Raw genomic sequence first — 22,870 nt, 5'->3', positions numbered from 1 at the left:
GATTTGCAAAACAGACACCTCTCATTTACACTTGACAATGAATTATACAATAATGTACAACCAAACACTTTTGCAACTTTTCCAGGTATGTGACCACATAATCATGATGTTGTGTAGACCAGTGTTTTGGCCACTGCTGCAATTAACATTCACCAGTGTGTTGTTATTACTGGTTTGGTTGTATAACACCATGTTGATGATGGCCACTTACCACAGTGGGTGCAATGTTGTTCTATACAACATGATAATGCGGACTCACACTGAGAAACATTTTAGTGAAAATCTAAAGCAGTTAACATCTGTGAGACATTTAACTTGTCAGTCAGTTATTCTCTTAAAACTGGGAACATCTCCTTCATTTATCCAAATCTTTATGACTGATGATCACACTATTGTTGTTAATCTGCAACTTTTCTGATATGAGTGTCAGAAACAGATAGCATATCTTCAACAGTTTTTACCAATATTAAACATATTTTATGCTCACAGCTTCTATTCTGTCTACTCACAGTAACATTTCTTGTGTTATGGTGGCAGTTTATTGTGACCTTCAACTCCACATGATGTTAATGCTTTGTTCTATTGTACTGTGATATGTATTTTAAAACTCAAGTATGTTTAATTGTTTGTTCCAGACAAATCTGTTTCATAGTAGTATGTTTCAGCTGTATGATGCTTCTCAGGACGTTTCCATATGCATGTGCATGCATGCATTTTTAACACAGTGTAACCATTTTTATATCAGTCCATTCACCAAATGTTTTAGACATATCTTGTATTTATAAGCTCATTGCTCTGAAACATCCTATCAGTGGGTGATATTTTTAACGAAAGCTAAGTAAATGTTTTTAATTTTTTCAATGTTTTTATTTATTTTATTATTTTTTTCTTGTCACCAATCTTATGATGGGTTATTGGAGTAATACTACTAGAACGTCTTGTATACATTTTCCACATAACATTATGCAGTTATTGCTGGAAAGCTGAAAGTACTGCTATAAAACTTTTAATAGTTTGGGACATACATACGACACATATTACACCAACAGTGCTTAAGATTTTTGGTCTTGGATAACTGTTTGTACTGCATTTGAAGAACAAGATTAATTTGGAAATCATCATATAGTTGTTGCTTAAAATGCTACTGTTTAGAGGGGCTTGTCTTCTGTCTGAAGAAGCAATAGCCTCTCACATGCTGATATTGTCACTGCATGGAGCGCTGAAGTTCCATAATTGGCATCTTACATGACTGACTGTGGGACTAAATAGTGTCCCATTGCCAGTGAGTTCTCCCTAAAGAGATGTAACTAATTATAGCATTCACTGAAAGCCTTCTTGATGCTGGGTTTTTGTTTTCTGACTACTGTAGAATACAGATGCGTTAGCAGTGATCAGTTTTGCAAAGTTGGAGTTGGGATTAAAAAGACATGCAGTCTTATAAACTTATAATTATTGTCTGTGTTTGAAAACATTATGCTATAGTATATTTTGTGCCACTGAATTTTGCGTATGTGTATTACAAAATTAAAAGATAATATGCAAAATTTAATATTACAGATATTTCAGTATGAAATGTTAAGACATGTGGTTGATGCTGCTTGTGCTCAGTGCTTACTCTATAGCTTATTCTGTTGCTTGTGTTTAGCTTCCGTGAAAGAGTTTTCTTAATATTTCACCATTTGAAAGACACCAGGGCTTGTTTTCTTTTTATCTGTGTCTTATAGTTCACAATTTAGTAGTGTAGCTTTAGTCGTATGTAGTGTCACAGTTGTGCAGTGACGTATTGTAAAGCTCAGAGCTAGGCAAATAGGCTATGTTTCAGATTTCCTTTATTAGGTGCTCTACTGTAGTTCTTTAGTTCATCTCCACTTGCTTGGTTTATACTAGTTTTTGGGCTACTACCCTGGGATAGAGCACCTAAGGCAATAGATATGTGACTTTCAGTGCACTTGATGCCATGTAACGTCCCTAATGCCGTTGTGCTTTCTAGTGTACTCGACATGATTGTTCTTCATCTGAGAGTGAAGATGGATGGGAATTTAATAAGCTTGCTGGTTGCATGGTATTCCCTCTATGCTTTAACAACAGGTGTTATGTATTGGTCCTGCTTGAAAATATATGTGAGCCGGCAAGTGACTCTACTTTTATTGGTATTGGGGCTACTCTCTGTGAAAGATAGTCACATCCAGGGAATGCTAATGTTGGTTATTGGGAGCTCCAGCATTATGTAGGTAATGGAACACATTAAGTAAATAGCTGTCATTTGGAGGTGTCAGTCCAGTGTGGACATAGTATGTTTGTTTTGAGTAAGATGGTCCCTGTGTTTGAGATGATAAGGAGGCCCATAAGCTGCTGTTGAGCACAATGGGTCCAGGCAGCTGCACAGTGTGGCTCATGTTGCCATAAACAATGGCTGTCGCCTATGATTTAGTGTTTAGACAGCTAGCTGGCATGGTGAAGACAGCTAGCCTCACTTGTGGAGTAGAAGTGCAGTTTGTGATTTGCAGCCTTTTTCTTAGAACTGATCATGGTCCTCTGGCTTGAAAACAGGCAGAAGACATAAACTAGTGGCTCTGATGATTCTGCAATGATCTTGTATTTGTATTTATGGATGTATTCTATCATGCAGAGAATTTTATGATGCTCTGCCAGTAGGTTAGATGAGAGATGAATCAGGAAGGATATGAGTACTCCAATAGCTGAACACGTGTGGCATCCACATGCAGGTACTTTAGGTTAGTGAAATCCTGCTGTAAGGTACTCAGCAATGTTAGTAGATCATATATTTTAATTACAGAAATGAACATTTGTTGTTGCGAGTCAGAAAGAGAAATGTAGAAGCATCCATGGTAAGGAGCCAGAAGTTGTATCACAAGTGAATAGTAGTGAAATCTTAGTTTGATTAGTATGTATAAAGATAGATTGGACATCAAAGGTGACAGCATACTTATTGCTGTAAGGAACCTGGTCATACCACATGAAGTTATTACTATTTCTACATGTGAAATAATTTTGGTTAAGATAAATGTCAGACATAAATTGAACATTGGAGTCAGTTACTTTTATAGGCTGCCTGCCGCAGGTGCCACAAAATCCTAATACTTCAGAGAAGTCTCGAAGAATGTCACTCATATATTTCCACATTACGTCACTCTAAGCTGAAAATGCATTATTGTACTGTGTCATGCATTGTTTGTCTCATTGTGATAATGAGTGTTTATGACCTGTTGCCACTCGCAGCATGGCTCGCTTTTGTGTGCGCTACCGTCGCTTACAATAAAAAAAAAGAGAGGAATTGTCTAATTAGTGAAAAAATGGCAAAAGACTGCTATTTGTTGTTACTTACACTGCTGCTTTCTTTGATAATGATCAACAAGAACCAAATAATAGACTGCGTATGATAGAAGATGTTCTGAACCAGAGTTTAGCGAAAATTTTTCTCAGTTTGAAAATCTTTGCAGACGCCTCTTTAGTACATTACATTTTGCACAGAAATTAGAGTCATCGTAGATTTAAAAATCTAGTCAGTTGCTGTACTTCATTTCTGACTGTATCACTATGCATCATACGAATAATACAAATATAAACATGACATGGTATGTATATTCTTCCGCATTTGCTGTTGTCTCACTCTAGTTTCATAGTTTATTAGGCAGACAGGATTTAAATGAGATAGCAGCAAACATGAAAGAATACATGGCATAATGTTTACATTGATATCATTTTTATCTCTTGTCACAGATAGGAAAAAATTCAGAATGTAGAGTTGGCCATATTGAAGTGCATCCCAAATGTGTCTTGCCAGTAGGATTTTTGTAGTAGATTTTTAGTGATGACTTCAAATGCAGAGTGTATTGTTGTTGTCTTCAGCCCGTAAACTGGTTTGATGCAGCTCTCCACGCTTTTCTATCCTGTAAAATGCAGAGTAGCAATACGTATAAAATAAGAATGAAAAGAACTTAGAAATTAAATGCTGAAATTTAAAACAAAATTTTATTAGGTTTGTAATACATCTTATATGAAATGTTTAAAATATCAGTTATGATTCTGAATCACAATCACTCGATTCTTTATTGCTCATTTCTTCATACAGAGCATCGTCCTCGTGCATTGGATATCGAACATTTTTTAAATGCTTGTTGCACAGTCTGATTTGGAACACACTTCCGTGCATCATAAATCCATTGGCACACTTGCGACAAACTTGCACGTTTTACACGTCCTGTTGGTGTCAATTGTCTGTCGTTTTCAAAAGCCAGTCTGTGTACATGCGTTTAAGCTTGTCCTTAAATGGTTTATTCAAACAGACGTCAATTGGTTGCAGAATTGACGTCATCCTGCCTGGAATTACTGCCAATTCCGTTTTGCTTTCTTCTTAATTTTCATTTTACTGCAGGTACGCATCTAATACCAACAGACTGCGTAAACCAGCATTGCGCCAGGATGGTGATTCCACACATGCCTAACCCATTGCGGCACCATGTCCTCCGAAAACCACCCAGTTTCGTTTGCTCGTACAATTACAGTTTTTGGAAACACTTCTGATTTTGGTAAAGTCTTTCGCTTGAAAACTACGAAAGGGGGTAATTTATGTCCATCTGCTGTGCAAGAAAGCATGATGGGCATCCGCTGTTTTTCACCCCCTGATGTAAGAACACTTATGTCTTTCTTTCCTTTGGCGTCAACCATATAATTTGACATCATGTCAAAATATACAGGAGTTTGGTCAGCATTTCATATCTGACCAAGAAGGTATTGCTTTTCTGTGCGCTGCCTAATTATGAAGTGCTGAAATTCCACAAGATTTTCTTCATAATTTTTCGGCAGCTTCTGTGCAACTGAAGTTAGCCTCCGAAGTGAAAAACCCCAGCGCTTCATTAACAGATCAATCCAGCTGCGACTAGCCTTAAAATTTTCGATTTTTTTGCTCTCTAGCAATTTCATGTGCCTTAATTTTTAAAATTTCAGTGTTCACAGACAGATTCATTTAAAATCACTTCTAGTACATGATATCGGCCACACTTTGGTCCCTAAATGCTTTCCTGCTACTTGAACATTCAAATAATTTGTCTCTTTGCAGTTGCCATCGCATGACATTGCTCTCATCAATCCCGTATCGCAGACCTGGAGCATGATTAGAACTTTGTTCCGCAAAAGAAAGAACCCCCTTCTTGCATTTGGCAATATAATGAAAACGCTTCATTATGGTTCACTAACACCAACATGCACGTTACAAAATTCCACGAAGCAATAGGTGCCACTACATGAAATCTTAATGGCCCCAGTGTATCAACTCATGCAACAATTCTGAAGCCTTGTGCATTGTTGGTATTTTTGTGTAAAGAAATTTATTTTTGTTGCTACGAATATTTGAAAGGCTGCTACATTCAAAGATGGAACAATACGGAATTTCTATTTACTTTGTTGGATAATGTATGAAAATGCAGTGGTCGAAACTCGGGGCAGAGAATTTTTTAATTTATTTGCTGTCGCAGAGGTTTTGGTGCCAGTATTTATCTTTGTGCCTGCAAAGCATGCCTGTGTAGCGCTACATATATTCGACGACAGAAGTTAGTTGTGGCAGCACCTACCAACATTTTTCAGAACTTTCGCTTACTTTGCACTAGATTCTAAGCCACAGGCGGTTTTTTGGATTACAAAAACCAGAAAAAAAGTGCGGATTAGGTTTGAGTAAATACAGTAATGTGCTGTATTCACATGCTATGTACTATCGTTGTGCGTCATGCAATGTCAGGTTACAATGTGTCAGGTGATACCGTGGATGTAATTTGTTAAATTCTATAATTTAACGGATTTTGGCATTTAGTTAAGCAAAATGTATAAATTCTGTTTAAGTGATGATGACAGTCAGAGCTTTTCTGTAGGACTGCTGTATGACATCTGGATTATATTACTCACATGCAGCATTCAATTAGTTTTAGTTAAGTAAGTTTTCCAGTACTTATAGATATTTTCTATTTATTGTACAGTGTATGCCTTTAAAATGGTATCTTCTTCGCCATTGTGATATGCATAAGTGATGACTTTCTTTTCAAACCATGGACATTCCAGGTTGGAATATCACCAATATAAGGAAAAGATAGATTGCTACTCACCGTAAAGGTGACATGTTGATTGCAGACAGGCAAAACAAAAAGACACTTACACATGGCTTTCGGCCAAAGTCTTCTTCAGTAAAGGAAGCGTGCGCGCGCACGCTCACACACACACACACACACACACACACACACACACACACACACACACACAAAATCACCATCTCCGGCAGCTCGGATCAGACAGCAGCTGTCACATAGCATGGAAGCAGCAATCTGAGGAAGGGGAAGGGATAACAGGGTACAGTTGGGGGCAGAGAAGAGCGCTGCCTGGCAGTTGGCAGTGTATGGAGGGACTAGATTGCCAACATGCGCAGCATTTGGAGGATGTAGGATAGTGTGGTGGTGGTGGTGGTGGGAGGGGGGGGGGGGGGGGGGAGAGAACAGAGTGAAAAAGGAGAGAGGAGAGTAATGGGAAAGATTGGCAGGTGTGTTAGCAGAGGGCAGTGCACAAAGAGGGTAGGAAATGAGAATAGGGCAGACGGGGTGGAAACTGTTTGGTGGAGGGTGTGGGGACAGTAGGTTACCATAGTTTCAGGCCGGGATAATTTCTGGAGCGGAGAACATGTTTTTTATTTTTATTTACAAGTCAAGTTCCGCAGGACCACATTGAGGAGCAAATCTCCGAGGTCGTGAAATGTGTCAGTACATGAAATTACAACATAAAAGTAATAACAGATAAAAATAAATGTATATGAACCCAAAAGAAGTCACTCCATAAGTTTAAGTAAACACAATCAACAATACAATAAGAATCAGATTAATTTGTTCAAGGAACTCCTCGGCAGGATAGAAGGAGTGACCCCTGAGCAAACTCTTCAGTTTTTATTTGAAAGCACGTGGATTACTGCTAATATTTTTGAATTCGAATGGTAGCTTATTGAAAATGGATGCAGCAGTATACTGCACACCTTTTTGCACAAGTTAAGTAAGCTCGGTCCAAATGCAGGTTTGATTTCTGACGAGTATTAATTGAGTGAAAGCTGCTTATTCTTGGGAATAAGCTAATATTGTTAACAGGAGATGACTGTAATGAATATATTTATTGAGAAGCCAATGTCAAAATACCCACACTCGTGAACAGGGGTCGACAAGAGGTTCATGAACTTACACAACTTATTGCCCGAACCACCCGTTTCTGAGCCAAATATATCCTTTTAGAATGGGAAGAGTTACCCCAAAATATAATACCGTACAACATAAGCGAATGAAAATAAGCAAAGTAGCCTAATTTTTGTATTGAACGATCACTCACTTCTGATACCGTTTGAATAGTAAAAATAGCAGTATTAGCTCTTTGAACAAGATCCTGAATGTGGGCTTTCCACGACAGCTTACTATCCATCTGATCACCTAGGAATTTGAACTGTGCAGTTTCACTAATCATATGCCCGTTCTGTGAAATTAAAACGTTAGGTTTTGTTGAATTGTGTGTTAGAAACTGTAAAAACTGAGTCTTACTGTGATTTAGCGTTAGTTTATTTTCTACAAGCCATGAACTTAGGTCATGTACTGCACTATTTGAAACCGAGCCAATGTTGCACACAACATCCTTTACTATCAAGCTAGTGTCATCAGCAAACAGAAATATTTTAGAGTTACCTGTAATACTAGAGGGCATATCATTTATATAAAATAAGGAACAGAAGTGCCCCAACACTGATCCCTGGGGCACCCCCCACTTGACAGTACTCCACTCAGACCCCACATCACAGCCGTTATCAACATTGTGAATAATGAACTTTTGTTGCCTGTTGCTAAAGTAAGAGGTGAACCAATTGTGAGCTGCTCCCTGTATTCTGTAATGGTCCAACTTCTGGAGCAATATTTTGTGATCAACACAATCAAATGCCTTAGTTAAATCAAAAACTATGCCAAGCGTTCGAAACCTTTTGTTTAACCCATCCAGTGCCTCACAGAGAAAAGAGAATATAGCATTTTCAGTTATTAAACGACTTCTAAAGCCAAACTCTACATTTCATAGCAAACTGTGTGATATGAAATGATCAATTATCCTTACATACACAGCCTTTTCAGTAACTTTTGCAAACACTGATGGCATAGAAATTATCCCTTTCCCCCTGTTTATAAAACGGCTTTACTACTGACTTCTTTAATTGCTCAGGAAACTGACCATTCCTAAAGAAAAAATTACAAATATGGCTAACTACTGGGCTAGTATGTACAGCACAGTACTTTAATATTCTGCTAGACACTCCATTGTAACCATGAGAGTCCTTAGTCTTCAGCGATTTAATTATTGACTCAATCTCCCTCTTCTCTGTATCACAGAGGAGTATTTCAGACATCAATCTCGGAAAGGCATTTGCCAAGAAAGTTATATGATTTCCTGTGGAAACTAATTTTTTTTTTAATTCACCAGCAACACTCAGAAAATGATTGTTAAATACTGTACATATATCTGATTTATCAGTAACAGAAATATTTTTACTACGAACTGTCTTTATATCATCGACCTTGTGCTGCTGATCAGACACTTCATTCACAACTGACCATATGGTTTTAATTTTATCCTGTGAATTAGCTATTCTATTTGCATACCACATACTCTTTGCCTTCCTAATAACATTTTTAAGCACCTTACAATACTGTTTGTAATGGGCTACTGTAGCTTGATTGTGACTACTTCTAACATTTTGATATAATTCCCGCTTTGTTCTACAAGATATCCTTATCCCACAGGTCAGCCACCCGGGCTGCCTATTACTGCCAGTACATCATTTAGAATGTTCTAATGGAAAGCAACTCTCAGAGAGCATGAGAAATGTGTTAAGGAAAGCATTGTATTTATCATTTATGTTATCGGCACTATAAACATTCTGCCACTCTTCTTCCTTGACAAGGTTTAAAAAACTCTCTATTGCTGTTGGATTAACTTTCCTACATAGTTTGTAATTAAATATGACATTGGTTTGAGTACAAAGGCCTTTTAGTGTTAAAATTTGTGGATCATGGTCTGAAAGGCCATTCACGCTTTCACTAACAGAATGCCCATCTAGTAATGAAGAATGAATAAAAATATTGTCTATGGCTGTGCTGCTGTTCCCCTGCACCCTAGTTGGAAAAAACACAGTGTGCATCAGATCATATGAATTGGGAGATCTACCAACATCCTTTTTCTTGCATCATCATATACAAAATTAATATGTTAGGCACCACATATAACTAATTTCTGGTACTTTCTACAAAGTGAATCAAGAACCCTGTCTAGCTTGAGCAGAAATGCTCTGAAGTCGGAGTTATGTTCTGAAGTCGGAGTTAGGGGACCTATAAACAACAACAATTAGAAGTTTAGTTTCACTAAATTCAAATGCCCCTGCACAACATTCAAATATCTGTTCACTGCTGTGTCTTGATACATCTAAGGACTCAAATGGAATACTGTTTTTTACGTACATAGCCACTCAACACAACACAAGGAAGTCCTTGGGAAAAAGCCAGCTAATCTGTATCCTGGTAAAGGAAGCCTCTGAATTGTAAAATTATTTAAGTGGTGCTCTGATATACCAATAAGTTCAGAGTCAACATCTATAAGCAGGATAACTCCTATCTTTGTAGTTCAGAAAAGCTGGTTTGGGGGGGGGGGGGGGGGGGGGGGGAATCCCAAGCTTGTTTAGTTCAGCTGCATCTTGTGCCACAGGGTGGTCTACTTTGATCTCGGCCACCGTTTGGCGATGGCTGTTCATCCTGATGGACAGTTGGTTGTGCTTATACCAATATAAAAGAAATGAAAAGGTTTCATCCCTCGTTGACCAACACATCCAACAAATGTCAGAGATACCAAACACTTCCTTCATGGACTCTGCACCTTCTCCATCCCTTTACCTCCTAGATCACTGCTCATCACTGTTGACGCCACTAACCTATACACCAACCTCTCTCATGTGCATTGTCTTACTGATATTGAACACTACCTTTCCCATCGTCCTTCAGATTCAAAACCTCTTACCTCATTCCTCATACTCCTTTCTAACTTTATCCTGTCTCACAACTACTACTTCTTCAAAGGGAAGGTGTACAAGCAAATCCACCAAGCTAGATGGCGCAGTGGTTAGCACACTGGACTCGCATTCAGGAGGACGACTGTTCAATCCGGTGTCTGGCCATCCTGATTTATGTTTTCCGTGATTTCCCTAGATCACTTCAGGCAAATGCTGGGATGGTTCCTTTGAAAGGGCACGGCTAATTTCCTTCCCCATCCTTCCTTAATCCGAGCTTGTGCTCCGTCTCTAATGACCTCATAGTTGGTGGGACGTTAAACACTAATCTCCTCCACCTACAAGCAAATCCATGGCACAGCCATGTCCACCCGCATGGCGCCCTCGTATGCCAACCTGTTTATACACCAACTAGAGGAGACCTCCTAGCCTCCTGAATCACCAAACTCCTTGTCCTGTTCATTGATGATATCTTAATGATCTGGACTCAAAGCCAAGACACCCATCCTCATTCCTTCACAACCTTAACACTTACTTTCCCATCTTCTTCACATGGTGCTCCTCAACCAAATGTGCCACCTTTCTGGACTTTGACCTCCTCATTTCTGATTGCCCCAATCACACCACTGTCCATATTAAACCCATCAACCACCTACAGTATGTTCATTTTGACAGCTGTTGTCCCTTACACACCAAAAAATCCCTCCCAAACAGCCTGGCCACTTGGGGATGGCATAATCTGCAGTGACAAGAACTCCCTTGCCCGGTGTTCTGAGTGTCTCGCCAAGGCCTTCATGGACAAACAGTATCCCCCAGATGTAGGCTGCAAACAGATTTCTCATGCCATTTCCCCCACACACCCCTAATCCTCCCACCACTGCCAAGAACCAGCTACAAAGGAGTGACCCCTTCATCACCCAGTACCACCCCAGACTGGAACAACTGAACCACATCCTTTGTCAGGGCTTCGATTACCTATCGTCATGCCCTGAAATTAGGGACGTCCTACCCCAGATCCTTCCCACTCTTTCTAACACGGTGTTCTGTTGACCACCCAAACTCAACAACATTCTAGTCCATCCCCATGCCACTCCCAATCCCTTGCCATAGGGATCATATGCCTGTGGAAGACCCAGGTGCAAGACTTGCCCAGTCCACCAACCCAGCACTTCCTATTCTAGTCCTGTCACAGGCTTATCCTACCCCATCAGAGGCTGGGCTACACCTGTGAAAGAAGCCATGTCATATATATTTTTATATAGGTGTGACTGCCAACCAGGATGAACAGCCACTGCCAAACTTTCGCTGAAAGCAAAGTAGACCATCCTTGGCACAGCACTGAGATGAACATAACATGCTTGATTTGAATGACTGCTTCACTGCCCAAGCTATCTGGATCCTCCCTTTCACCACCAGCTTTTCTCAACTGAGCAGATGGAAGTTATTCTTACAACACATTTCCGCTCACATAATTGTTCCGTTCTCAACCTATGATAACCTTCTGTCCCACACCCTCCACCTAACAGTTTCCACCCTCTCTGTTTTATCACCTCCTCCATATTGTCGTCTCCTGCCCACTCTGTGTGCCGCCCTCTGCCAATACATCTATCTATCGTCCTCCTCCTCCATTCCTCTCATTTTTTCACTCTGTCCATCCCCCCTTCCCTTCCCACCTCCCTCCCCCACAGCCTCTTGTCACTGTGACTGTTGGCAATCTAGTCGCTGCATGCTCTGCCAGATGACGCTCTTCCCTCCGCCCATCCATCCCCTGCTTTCTTTTCCCCTTCCCCTTCCCCGCCCCCTCCAGATTGCTGCTTGTATGCTATGTGACAATTGAATTATTGTCTGAGCTCCCCGAGATAGTAATCGTATGTGTGTGAGATGTGGCTGCTTGTGTGAGTGGATGCATGTGTGTTTCCGCGAAGAGCGGAAGAGTTTCTGTGAAGTTTGGAAGGTAGGAGACGAGGTACAGGCAGAATTGGAGCTGTGAGGATGGGTCGTGAGTCATACTTGAGTAGCTCAGTTGGTAGAGCACTTGCCCGCGAAAGGCAAAGGTCCCCAGTTCGAGTCTCAGTCCGGCAGGAAGTTTCATATCAGTGCACACTCCACTGCAGAGTGAAAATATCATTCAGGAAATATCTACTGATGATGCACAGTTGACATTAAAAAGTATATTATATATTTCTTTAATCATATCTTCAAATCACCACTAGTTGTCTTTTATTTTTATCCTGATACTTTAAACTGTACTATGTTTCCCCAAAGTACACGGCTGAGCATTACAAAGTGATTATAATAAGGAAAATACTTGATTTAATTTGTAAGCGATGTGTTTTTTTTTTTTTTTTTGGGGGGGGGGGGGGTATACAGGGTGTGAAATTTTGTGCATGGAGCCCTGGCAGTGACAATGACTAATGTGGTTGAGCATCAAGTAGAAGTGTGGTTGCATGACAGATGTGGGTATACCATTACATGTTGTTTCAACTCTATGCCATAGTTCATCAATCGTAGTGTCTAGTGAATGGTGGCATGCCAGTCTCTAGGTAACCCATGACCAGATGTTTTCAGTGAGCACCCTTTGAACCACACCATTCCAATGCTGGGTCACTGGGCAAGGGTACCCACGCTCATGCCTCAGTGCACCCACGGGGAGGCACAGGTTGGATGGGCAATCCACCAGGCAGTCTCATTGCACTGCGTTTGTGCACTGCTCTGTTGCTTGCACATATGGATGTACTGTTGATGCTTGACATCATATGATACATTAATGCTTCTCATTTGGTAGTGAATGTAGCTATAATGATGACATTTCAGAATAGCTAATTACTATTTTCCCTTTGTTGGCAAGGCCTGAGTGCCTGGTGTGCCATAATATGCTTACTGCAATAAGCAAGGACAATATTCAGTGTCACTGCTTGACCCTTCATACCACACAGTTTGATGAGCTGGGCAGTGATACAAGGAAGCAATTCATTGTCACACTGAAGGATAAAGTACAGCTTGAGGCAATTTTGAGGCATAAAATGTAGACCACCTGTGTGTTCTTCATCTGCATCAGTTTCAGTTATTATGTGCATTTTAGATAGCTAACAAGGAGGCCCATAAAAATGATGCACCATTATGAGCAAGCTTCAAAATTTCACACATCATTGCAACAAGTGACTTGCCATTTTCAATTGGGCCCCTGTTCAAATCCTATTTGCTGGCCATTGCAGAGTGCTTAATGCCACGAGAGTTAAAGAAATGTAAGGAGGTTACCTCTCCAAGCAAACAGTTCCAAGATATGGTTTGCAGATCTGAAAAACCAACTGCAGGAGAAAGGTCAGACTTTCGTTGCTTATTCATTAGCACTTAATGAAACCCTCAGTGTCCCAGACCAAGTGTAGCTCATAATGTTTGTGCGGGTTGTTACCTTGGAACTGCAGGTTGTTGGGGACTATTACATGTTATACATACAGATTACAGAACTATAAATTGCAGTATATTTCAAGCGGTGTGTGAATCCGTTAGAACTGTGTCGTCATGGGACAGGGTCTTTTCTGTGATGACAGATAGAGCACCACAGTGGCTGGAAGTCAGCAAGGTTTTGTGTGTTGTATGAAAGAAAAAAATAAAGATTGAATTTGGGAAAGACATAGCAAGTATACACTGTTTTATCAACCAGGATGTCCTTTGTGCAGAAAATGTGCAATATGGCAACACCATGAAGATCGTGGTTCAGTGTGTGAATTTTTTAATGCACCACAGTGCCAATCACAACTATTTTGAGGGATTTTTGTAAGACCTTGAAGCAGCATGTAGTGACATACCCTATCATTGTATGGTATGACGAGTTAGTAGAGGTAAAGTTCTCAACATATTTTTACTACTCACAAGGGAACCACCCCATCGCACCCACCTCAGATTTAGTTATAAGTTGGCACAGTGGATAGGCCTTGAAAAACTGAACACAGATCACTCGAGAAAACAGGAAGAAGTTGTGTGGAACTATGAAAAAAATAAGCAAAATATACAAACTGAGTAGTCCATGCGCATGATAGGCAACATCAAGGAGAACCTGCCCTAAGGAGGGCCGTGATCCCGTGGTTAGCGTGAGCAGCTGCGGATCGAGAGGTCCTTGGTTCAAGTCTTCCCTCGAGTGACAAGTTTAATTTTGTATTTCCAGACAATTATTTTGCGAAGCTGCACAGGTACACAGAGCAGTATTGTTTACGTGATCGTGTGTCAATTATCAAAGTTCAGGCACTCTCACATAATCAACTTCGCTCTTCAAAATTCCAGGACATTTTCAGATTTGCTTGGACATACGCAGGATTTGACGGCCTACACACGGAAAAATTTGAAAACGTGAAAAACATATGTTTTGACAGATCACAGGGAAAACTGTGCAACTGTGCAACTGTGAGACTGTTGCATTCATTTGTTGCAGTTTATGTGACAAACTCTTATGTTTTCATCACTTTTTTTGGAGTGATTATCACATCCACAAGAAAACCTAAATCGGGCAAGGTAGAAGAATCTTTTTACCCATTCGCCAAGTGTACAAGTTAGGTGGGTCGACATATTCCTGTCATGTGACGCACATGCTGTCACCAGTGTCATATAGAATATATCAGACGTGTTTTCCAGTGGAGGAATCGGTTGACCTATGACCTTGCGATCAAATCTTTTCAGTTCCCATTGGAGAGGCACGTCCTTTCGTCTACTAATCGCACGGTTTTGCGGTGCGGTTGCAAAACACAGACACTAAACTTATTACAGTGAACAGAGACGTCAATGAACGAAGGACAGATCATAACTTTGCGAAAATAAAAAAGTTAAAATTTCACTCGAGGGAAGACTTGAACCGAGGACCTTTCATTCCGCAGCTGCTCACGCTAAACACGGGACCACGACACTTCTGAGGTCAAATTCTCCTTGATGTTGCATATCTTGCACATGGACTACTCAGTTTGTATATTTTGCTTATTTTTTTTCATAGTTCCATACAACTTCTTCCTGTTTTCTCGAGTGATCTGTGTTCAGTTTTTCAAGTCCTATCCACTGTGCCAACTTATAACTAAATCTGAGGGGGGTGCGATGGGGAGGTTCCCTTGTCAGAAGGAAATTTCTCGAGTTACGAAAATGCAGTCAGCATGTTGCAATGACAAATGAGTTGCAGACTTGGCCTTTTCACTGATATCACATGTCACTTAAATCACTTCAATTTGTCAACTCAAGGAAAGGGTGTGCTTATTCCTAACATGTATGATGAAACCAAAGCATTCATGGACAAATTCAATCTACTTGAAAGGCAGCTTGCTAAAGAAAACCTAACATACTTCAAAAGCATTTCGTCACTACCGTTAACTTCAGACTCGTGTTTCGTGAGTTATTAACAAAATAATGTGGAAGTCTGTCAGTCTTTTGAGACAGTTTAAGGACTTGCATAATGTACAAAATGATTTCAAATGAATTAGCGTGCTATTTTCCACTGCACCAGACACTGTGCCATCAGAAAGGCAATTAGAACTGACTAATTTGCAAAATTGCAGTCTGCTGAAGGACAGATATTACTACAGAGCCAGTTTATTAAGATATTTCTGTGATGTTCATGCAGAAGTGTTTTTGAAGCTACACAGGAATGCAGCTAACTGTATATTTATGTTTAGCTCAACATATTGTTACCAACAATTGTTTTCCATTATGAAAAGGATGAAAGCTTTAGAAGAATCCCAGCTGCACTATGCACATCTTGCGGCAGCAAGGGGCCTCGCCCCAAATATTTCATGTCTCTCATTATCAAAAAGAAATGTCTTGTGTCCCAAACATAATAAAATATTTGTATTTTCACTCAGATCGAATTTTTCTGTTAAACATATACTGCTAGTGTGCGTTTCTTTGCTCATGTTCTCCTCACTGCCCCTTTTTGTTCTATGCACAGAATTGACTATTCACACATGACCAGTTTGCCCGTCCCTGCCTGCATGCGGCCATGCTCCCTGACTGCCTGTACATATGCAGTTTGCACACCCCTGCCCAGATGTGTCTGCTGGTACCCACTGCTCACTGGTGGTCATGCCTGCTGGAACAGCCTGCTGGGTAAACTGTAGTCAGTGGGGACAGTGTGAGCAACATGCTGTCTTCCATTATCTGGTATGATGTCTCAGAGATTTTAAAGACAGACACACACACACACACCAAATTTAACATGTCTGAAATGCAACAACAGCTGTGCAAACAATGAGTTGTGTGAACCAGATGTGATTTTGTCACGTTCCGATTGCACTCTGTAACGTCAAGCAAGGTGCTGGGCCCATATGATGATTAAAATTGCAATATGGGAACATTCATTCTCCTTGGAGCATGCACACAGATGGATATATCTGTTGTGATGCTGTACACAAAACCAAGACTTTCCTAAAAAGATAACATAGTCCAGGTCTATGTCTAGTATTTTTGTTGCCTGCACTACTGTAGATGCACCTCTCTGCTGCAATGTCAACGATAACTGCAACAATAATCACAGTGCTAACAGTACGTGGTACTCCAAATGTTGCCACAGTGTCCACGTGGGTACTTATTATGCTGAAAAGAAGCCAATTTCCTGATTTAATATATGTGTGGCTTTAACATTTTTCAGGGCCAAGAATACGGGGGTTATGCTTTTGAGCAGTTGTTTACTATACCTAACATTCACAAACTATCAATGGGCAATCACTCACTGATGCGTACGGTCGTCTTCTTTGAAGCTCGGTTTCTGTGGGATCTTAAGTGACTGTAGAGGCTAATCCTGGAGTTGCAGATTTTATGAACTACTAACGGCATTATAAATACATTCCATATTTGGAGTTCACCTACAGTTCAAATTGTTCATGGCGTACTAAAAGTTGTAGAAATAGATTGTAGTCTTTCCTGTGAATTCACATATTTTCCTTACCTTCTGGCTACAATTATGTCTTCAGAGATGCAGTTGTGTTCTATGCAAATTATGTAATGTGTCTAGAGCCATGATTGCTATAGTTAATTTTGTCCTAGAAAGAGTTGACATACTAAAGGAAAAACATTCTTCCAAAGAAAATATGATATGATCCAGTTAGGGAAAGTAAAAACATTTTAACCAATTGAAGTATGTAGCTTCCAAGCAACATCCCACACATTGGAGCAAGCGGCTGTTTTGAATATCTACCTGTAGTTTACTGCAAGGTAAAATGAATATTATTTTCCTCAATCTAAACATTTTATGACAGTACAAGCAATTAACTATTTATCATGGAACCGCATTTAGAAATATAGTGACTGTGAACTGTAGTAAAAGGGAATTGGAAAACTAAATGTAAATACAATACTTTTTTTTTTGAAAAATTAAAAATGTCTTTTTAATGAGTTATGTCAATATTTCGTTATAATTCTATCATCTAGTTTATGAAATAGAGTTGTAATTGCCTTGTTTTGGCATTACAACAGTGGAATGCATTAGTACAATGGGATTTCAAATCTTATTTCTATCTTAGTGCATCTTGTTACATTTTCATGCACAGTTTTGGGAGAGTGTGGTTCACAAAAACATATATATTATGAATGAAAATAATCAATTTTTGAAAATATAATGTAATTAAATTGATAAAAAAATCTTCTCACCAAGTGGTGGTAGAAGATAAAAGTATACAGGTAAGGAAATTTGCTTGTTTTGGGAGCCAGTGGCTCCCTCTTGTGACAGGAGGGATGAAGGAAAATGTCTGGCAAAGTTTAGGTAATGGGGAGAGTCTGGAAAAGTTGCCCAAAGCCCCAGGTCAGGGAAGACTTACTGATTATTGGGGACCTCAGGTTTTCAAATCTCAAACAGTGATTAGCAAGCTGCTAACTGTAGAACTGATTTCTTGTGTCTCATGTAATGTCAGAAAAGATTTGATAAAGATAATGGAAAGCCTTCTTTATAGTAATAAACCACAGATGAAGTGATAACTTCTACTCATTATTTCTCTCTGTATCCTACTGTGGTACTCAGTTCTAAAACCAGTTGGCATCTCCTTAGGGGGTCTTTTTGTCCTATACTGAGAATTTGTGTAGAAATCAACTGTAAGACTGACTAACAGACGTGTGTGTGTAAGATAAAAAGTTGTCATCCTGGGAGTGAAAAACCCAGTTCTTTAGATAAAAAATGCACTGACATTTTTTAAGCCAGTGCAATCTTTCCAATTTTTATTTTGGGAGCACATGCTATTCATAAAGTGTGATTCTAGGTTATCTCCAGAATATATCTCTGAAGCTGAAATATCCTTTTCATTGTACTAAGACTGTTTTCCATCCACAAATTTTATAGGATATGGGTTTACGAGAAAGCAAAGGATGGCAAATCTAGTGAATAGAGCAGAGGTTTCAACAATTCATTTATCAAATATTTGCATTTTGCTATTACTAAAGGATTGCAAAGAAGAGTACGATATTGTCCCACCTTGTCACCTATGAAATTTGTAGCAAGCAAAAGATGGCATAAATCAAATGTAACTAAGATACCATGTTGCTGAACTTGCAAAAACTGGAAAGAATAGTCTGAATAAATTGAAATTCAAAAGAATGGATAGAAAAGAGTAGAGGAATAAGTGATTACATTACAGAGTGATCACATATGGTACATCTTGAGTCCAACAGCGCTGTACTTTTGTGACTAAAGGTTTGTGTTAAACTAAGCACATTTAGTGAAAAGCCTTTAACCAAAGTGGAAATGTAAAAGGAAGTATGAAGTGCCTTCTCAGTGTGAAACAGTGCAAAATCAGTATGTGACTGGGTTTTAACAGTGCAGATTATGGAGTAGGACTGTCATGATGTGAAAGTTTAGCTCATTTAGTGTAAAGCTATTAATCAAACTGGAAATGTGAAAGGAAGTTTGAGATACCTTATCAGTGTCAAATAGTGAAATATCAGGATGTGACTTGGTTTTAACAATGCAAGGTAGGGATATGTGATTGTCGTAGTATGGCATTTCAATTCATAAGGTCACTGGGGAAAATACGAATCACCCCAGTGTTCACACATAGTTGAATTGGCAAGCCTTTACAGATGGCACAGTGATCAAGTCATGTGCTCAAGTGCACACACACTGTCTGTATATGAGCATAAGGCAGAAGCAATCAGTGAGACATTTATGTTTCAAGCAGACATCATACATAAACATGGGTAAATATAAGGACAAGATAGAGTGGGCAGTTGTGTTTGGCCATTGTAATGGCTATACAGTGTGAAGCTGCTGGATTTGTTGGTGATTTTGCGGCGTACTGTTCAACGTGTCTACAGGCAGTGGTGTAATGCTCGTGGCCTAGAAACATGTCAGAGAGGTGCAACAGAAACTGCATGCGATGAACATTTGTAGTCAGTCACCTCACAAGAGGCCATTGCTCACACAGACCCACAAAGATGACAACAGCATAGGCCACTGGGCTGGAACAATCTGTGAGTAGTTTTCTGAATACTTCTTTACCCTCTTAAATCCTGATTTGCCTGCAAAATCACCTGACTTGAACCTGATAGAAAATCTGTGAGACACGTTAGATCAGCAGGTAAAACACTGACATCAGCATCCTCACAATTTGGTGAAATTTGTGATAAAATCCTCAGTGAATGGCTTAACCTGGATGTGACTTATCTGCACAACCTTCTGGACTTGCTTCCTAACTGAATCCAGGTGAGTCCATCGGTGGCAATACACAGGTGATTTCTCTAGGAGTGATTAAGATTTTGTCCTGTGAGCTTATAAGGCATGCTGTATGACAAGGGACATGTCTGGAAGTAATGGGTAGAAGTGGGTTCTTATGGAATGACAAGCAAGTATTATATCATTTAATGTGACCACAGTATGAGATGAGCACCATTTTGTGTGAATGACTGTAGTAGACCATACAACTTTGTCCGCATTATTGGCTCAACAGTGAAGCACTACAACATTGTCTGCATCGACAATTCAGTGCAGTCTGCTGTAGGCTTGATTGATGATGTGCATCAATGTCCATTGTTCAGTAACCTTAACCAGACTCCAGTGGGAGTGTGAATGCCTTCACTGGTGCCCTGAGTGACAATGAAATGTTTTTGGACAAGTCTGTCATCAGCCTCTCCTACAATGTTGGGTACAAGACATGTTAAGACACTACTGTGGTGGCCACACAGACAGACTTCATTGTTGAACAGCATTGCACACTCCTAGTGTGACAGCTTGAAGCACCCCAGTATTGCAGGCAGTCTAAACAGCAAAGAGATATTATAGCTCAAATCTCTACTACTACTTCAAGTAACTCTACAAGCCTTATTTCAGGAGAAAAGTGCCTGGTCATATATGGCAAGGAATGTGATGACCTCTTTCCAAAAATAGCAGTGGCTACTGGAAATGTGACCTGCACATTCACCTGGCATCAGCATCTTCCAGCAGCTCTTAACTGCTACTCTGTGGATTTGTGTACAGAAAGCATCAAGGAAGAGGCACCAGTAACATTGTTCCATGCCGTGACATGTAGAGGCTCTGCAGCACATGAGGGGCTTCACATCAGCTGAAATTTTCAGTCATAAATCACGCAAAATTCTGTATTCAAAATCATTTGTGTGCTGTAGTGGTATAAAATTCATTTCAGTTACAGGTATTCCTCTTGATGCTGAAGTGTTCACAGATGTTCTTGTAAAATCTTGCAGCCATTGGCCATACAGGTCCTAGGGACGGAGTGACTTCCAAAATCTAGATAATAGGCCATTTGAAAAGACTCACTATTTTTAGGTTCTTAATAGTGCTGCTTGGACTCTGCTCAGAACATCAGAAGCTTAACTGCATCATACTCTCCCTTAGCACGCTGGCCTCGCATTTGGGAGGACGACATTTCAAACCCGTGTCTGGCCATCCTGATTTAGGTTTTACATGGTTGCCCTAAATCACTTCAGGCAAATGCCGGGATGGTTCCTTCGAAAGGGCACATCTGACTTCCTTCCCCATCCTTCCCTAAGCCGCTGGGACCGATGACCTCTCTGTTTGGCCCCTCCCCCAAATCAACCAATTAACAAACCAACCTAACCATTAATGGGCTCTGATCAGTTTCTCCATACCATGATTTGGAAGTTCATTTTGATAACTGATGGAGGCTGCTAAGTATGCCTATGTTCCCTTTGAGGAGATGTCATTTTCAAATACACTTTCAAAAAATATTTGGCAGCTAACATAAGGAAAAAGAGTCAGATATGTAATTGTCTCTTTACAATAGTATCCCTTTACCAAAAATCATCTCATCTTCACCTACAAAAAAAGGAGGAGGAGAAGAAGAAGAAGAGGAAGGCAGGAAGAAAAAAACGTAAAACATTTCATTGTGATTGTGTATGAACATGCAGGAGAGGGACAAATAAAATTTATTAAAGTCATTCTGTAACAGCTTTTTTGCTTCTTAATTTTCTTTCATGTAATGAAAGAAAAGTAAGAATTTCGCTGCATTCAACTAGTAACATTAACTACTGGTCATGAACCTTATCAACATCAGCATAATGATGTCATATTTGATTCTTAATTGCATGTGTGATGATAACGAAAACAGCAGCAGACAACCCTATGTACTAACATTTTAAAATACAGCCATCAACAGACGTTTTGCATCACCTCAGTTATGTGAGTTCCAGAACCTGTACAGAAAATTGGAATAAAGATCAACATAAACATCATTTCCGCACTTTTTATTGCTCATGAAAACCACGCATTGCATGTTGTACCACCATACAGCGAGGTGACACCTTCAGAGGTGGTAGTCCAGATTGCTGTATACACCGGTACCTGTAATACCCAGTAGCACGTCCTCTTGCATCGATGCATGCCTGTATTCATCGTGGCATGCTATCCACAAGTTCATCAAGTCATTGTTGGTCCAGATTGTCCCACTCCTCAACGGTGATTTGGTGTAGATCTTTCTGAGTGGTTGATGGGTCACATCGCCCATAAACAGCCCTTTTCACTCCATCCCAGGCATGTTTGATAGGGTTCATGTCTGGAGAACATGCCTGCCACTCTAGTTGAGCGATGTCATTATCCTGAAGGAAGTCATACACAAGATGTGTACAATGAGGGTGTGAATTGTCATCCATGAAGACGAATGCCTCACCAATATGTTGCTGATATGGCTGCACTATTGGTCGGAGGATGGCATTCACGTATCGTACAGCCATTACGGCGCCTTCCATGACCACCAGCGGCATACATCGGCCCCGCATAATGCCACCCCAAAACAGCAGGGAACCTCCACCTTGCTGCACTTGATGGACTGTGTGTCTAAGGCATTCAGCCTGACCGGGTTGGCTCCAAACACATCTCCGACGATTGTCTGATTGAAGGCATATGTGACACTCATTGGTGAAGACAACGTGATGCCAATCCTGAGTGGTCGATTTGTCATGTTGTTGGGTCCATCTGTACCATGCTGCATGGTGCCATGGTTGCAAAGATGGGCCTTGCCATGGACGTCGGGAGTGAAGTTGTGCATCATGCAGCCTATTGCGCACAGTTTGAGTCGTAACACGATGTTCTGTTGCTGCACGAAAAGTATTAGTCAACCTGGAGGCATTGCTGTCAGGTTTCCTTCGAGCCATAATCCATAGATAGCGGTCACACACTGTAGTAGTAGCCCTTGGGCAGCCTGAGCGAGGCATATCATCGACAGTTTCTGTCTCTCTGTATCTTCTCAATGTCTGAACAACATCGCTTTGGTCCACTCCAAGACGCCTGGATACTTCCCTTGTTGAGAGCCCTTCTGGGCACAAAGTAACAATACGGATGCAATCTAATCGCAGTATTGACCATCT

The 22,870-nt window shown here is 40.2% G+C and overlaps 1 protein-coding gene across 1 annotated transcript in view; it reads left to right on the top strand.

Moving 5' to 3' along the window:
* LOC124554840 (mediator of RNA polymerase II transcription subunit 16) overlaps positions 1-22,870 on the top strand; it is a 314,031-nt gene that overhangs the window by 165,855 nt on the left and 125,306 nt on the right. The window lies entirely within an intron of this gene.

This window comes from Schistocerca americana, chromosome X (genome assembly GCF_021461395.2).
Source record: "Schistocerca americana isolate TAMUIC-IGC-003095 chromosome X, iqSchAmer2.1, whole genome shotgun sequence".
NCBI classification, from domain to species: Eukaryota; Metazoa; Arthropoda; class Insecta; order Orthoptera; family Acrididae; genus Schistocerca; species Schistocerca americana.
The sequence above is the reverse complement of the archived record's forward strand: the minus strand, read 5'-3'. Positions and strand labels throughout refer to the sequence as shown.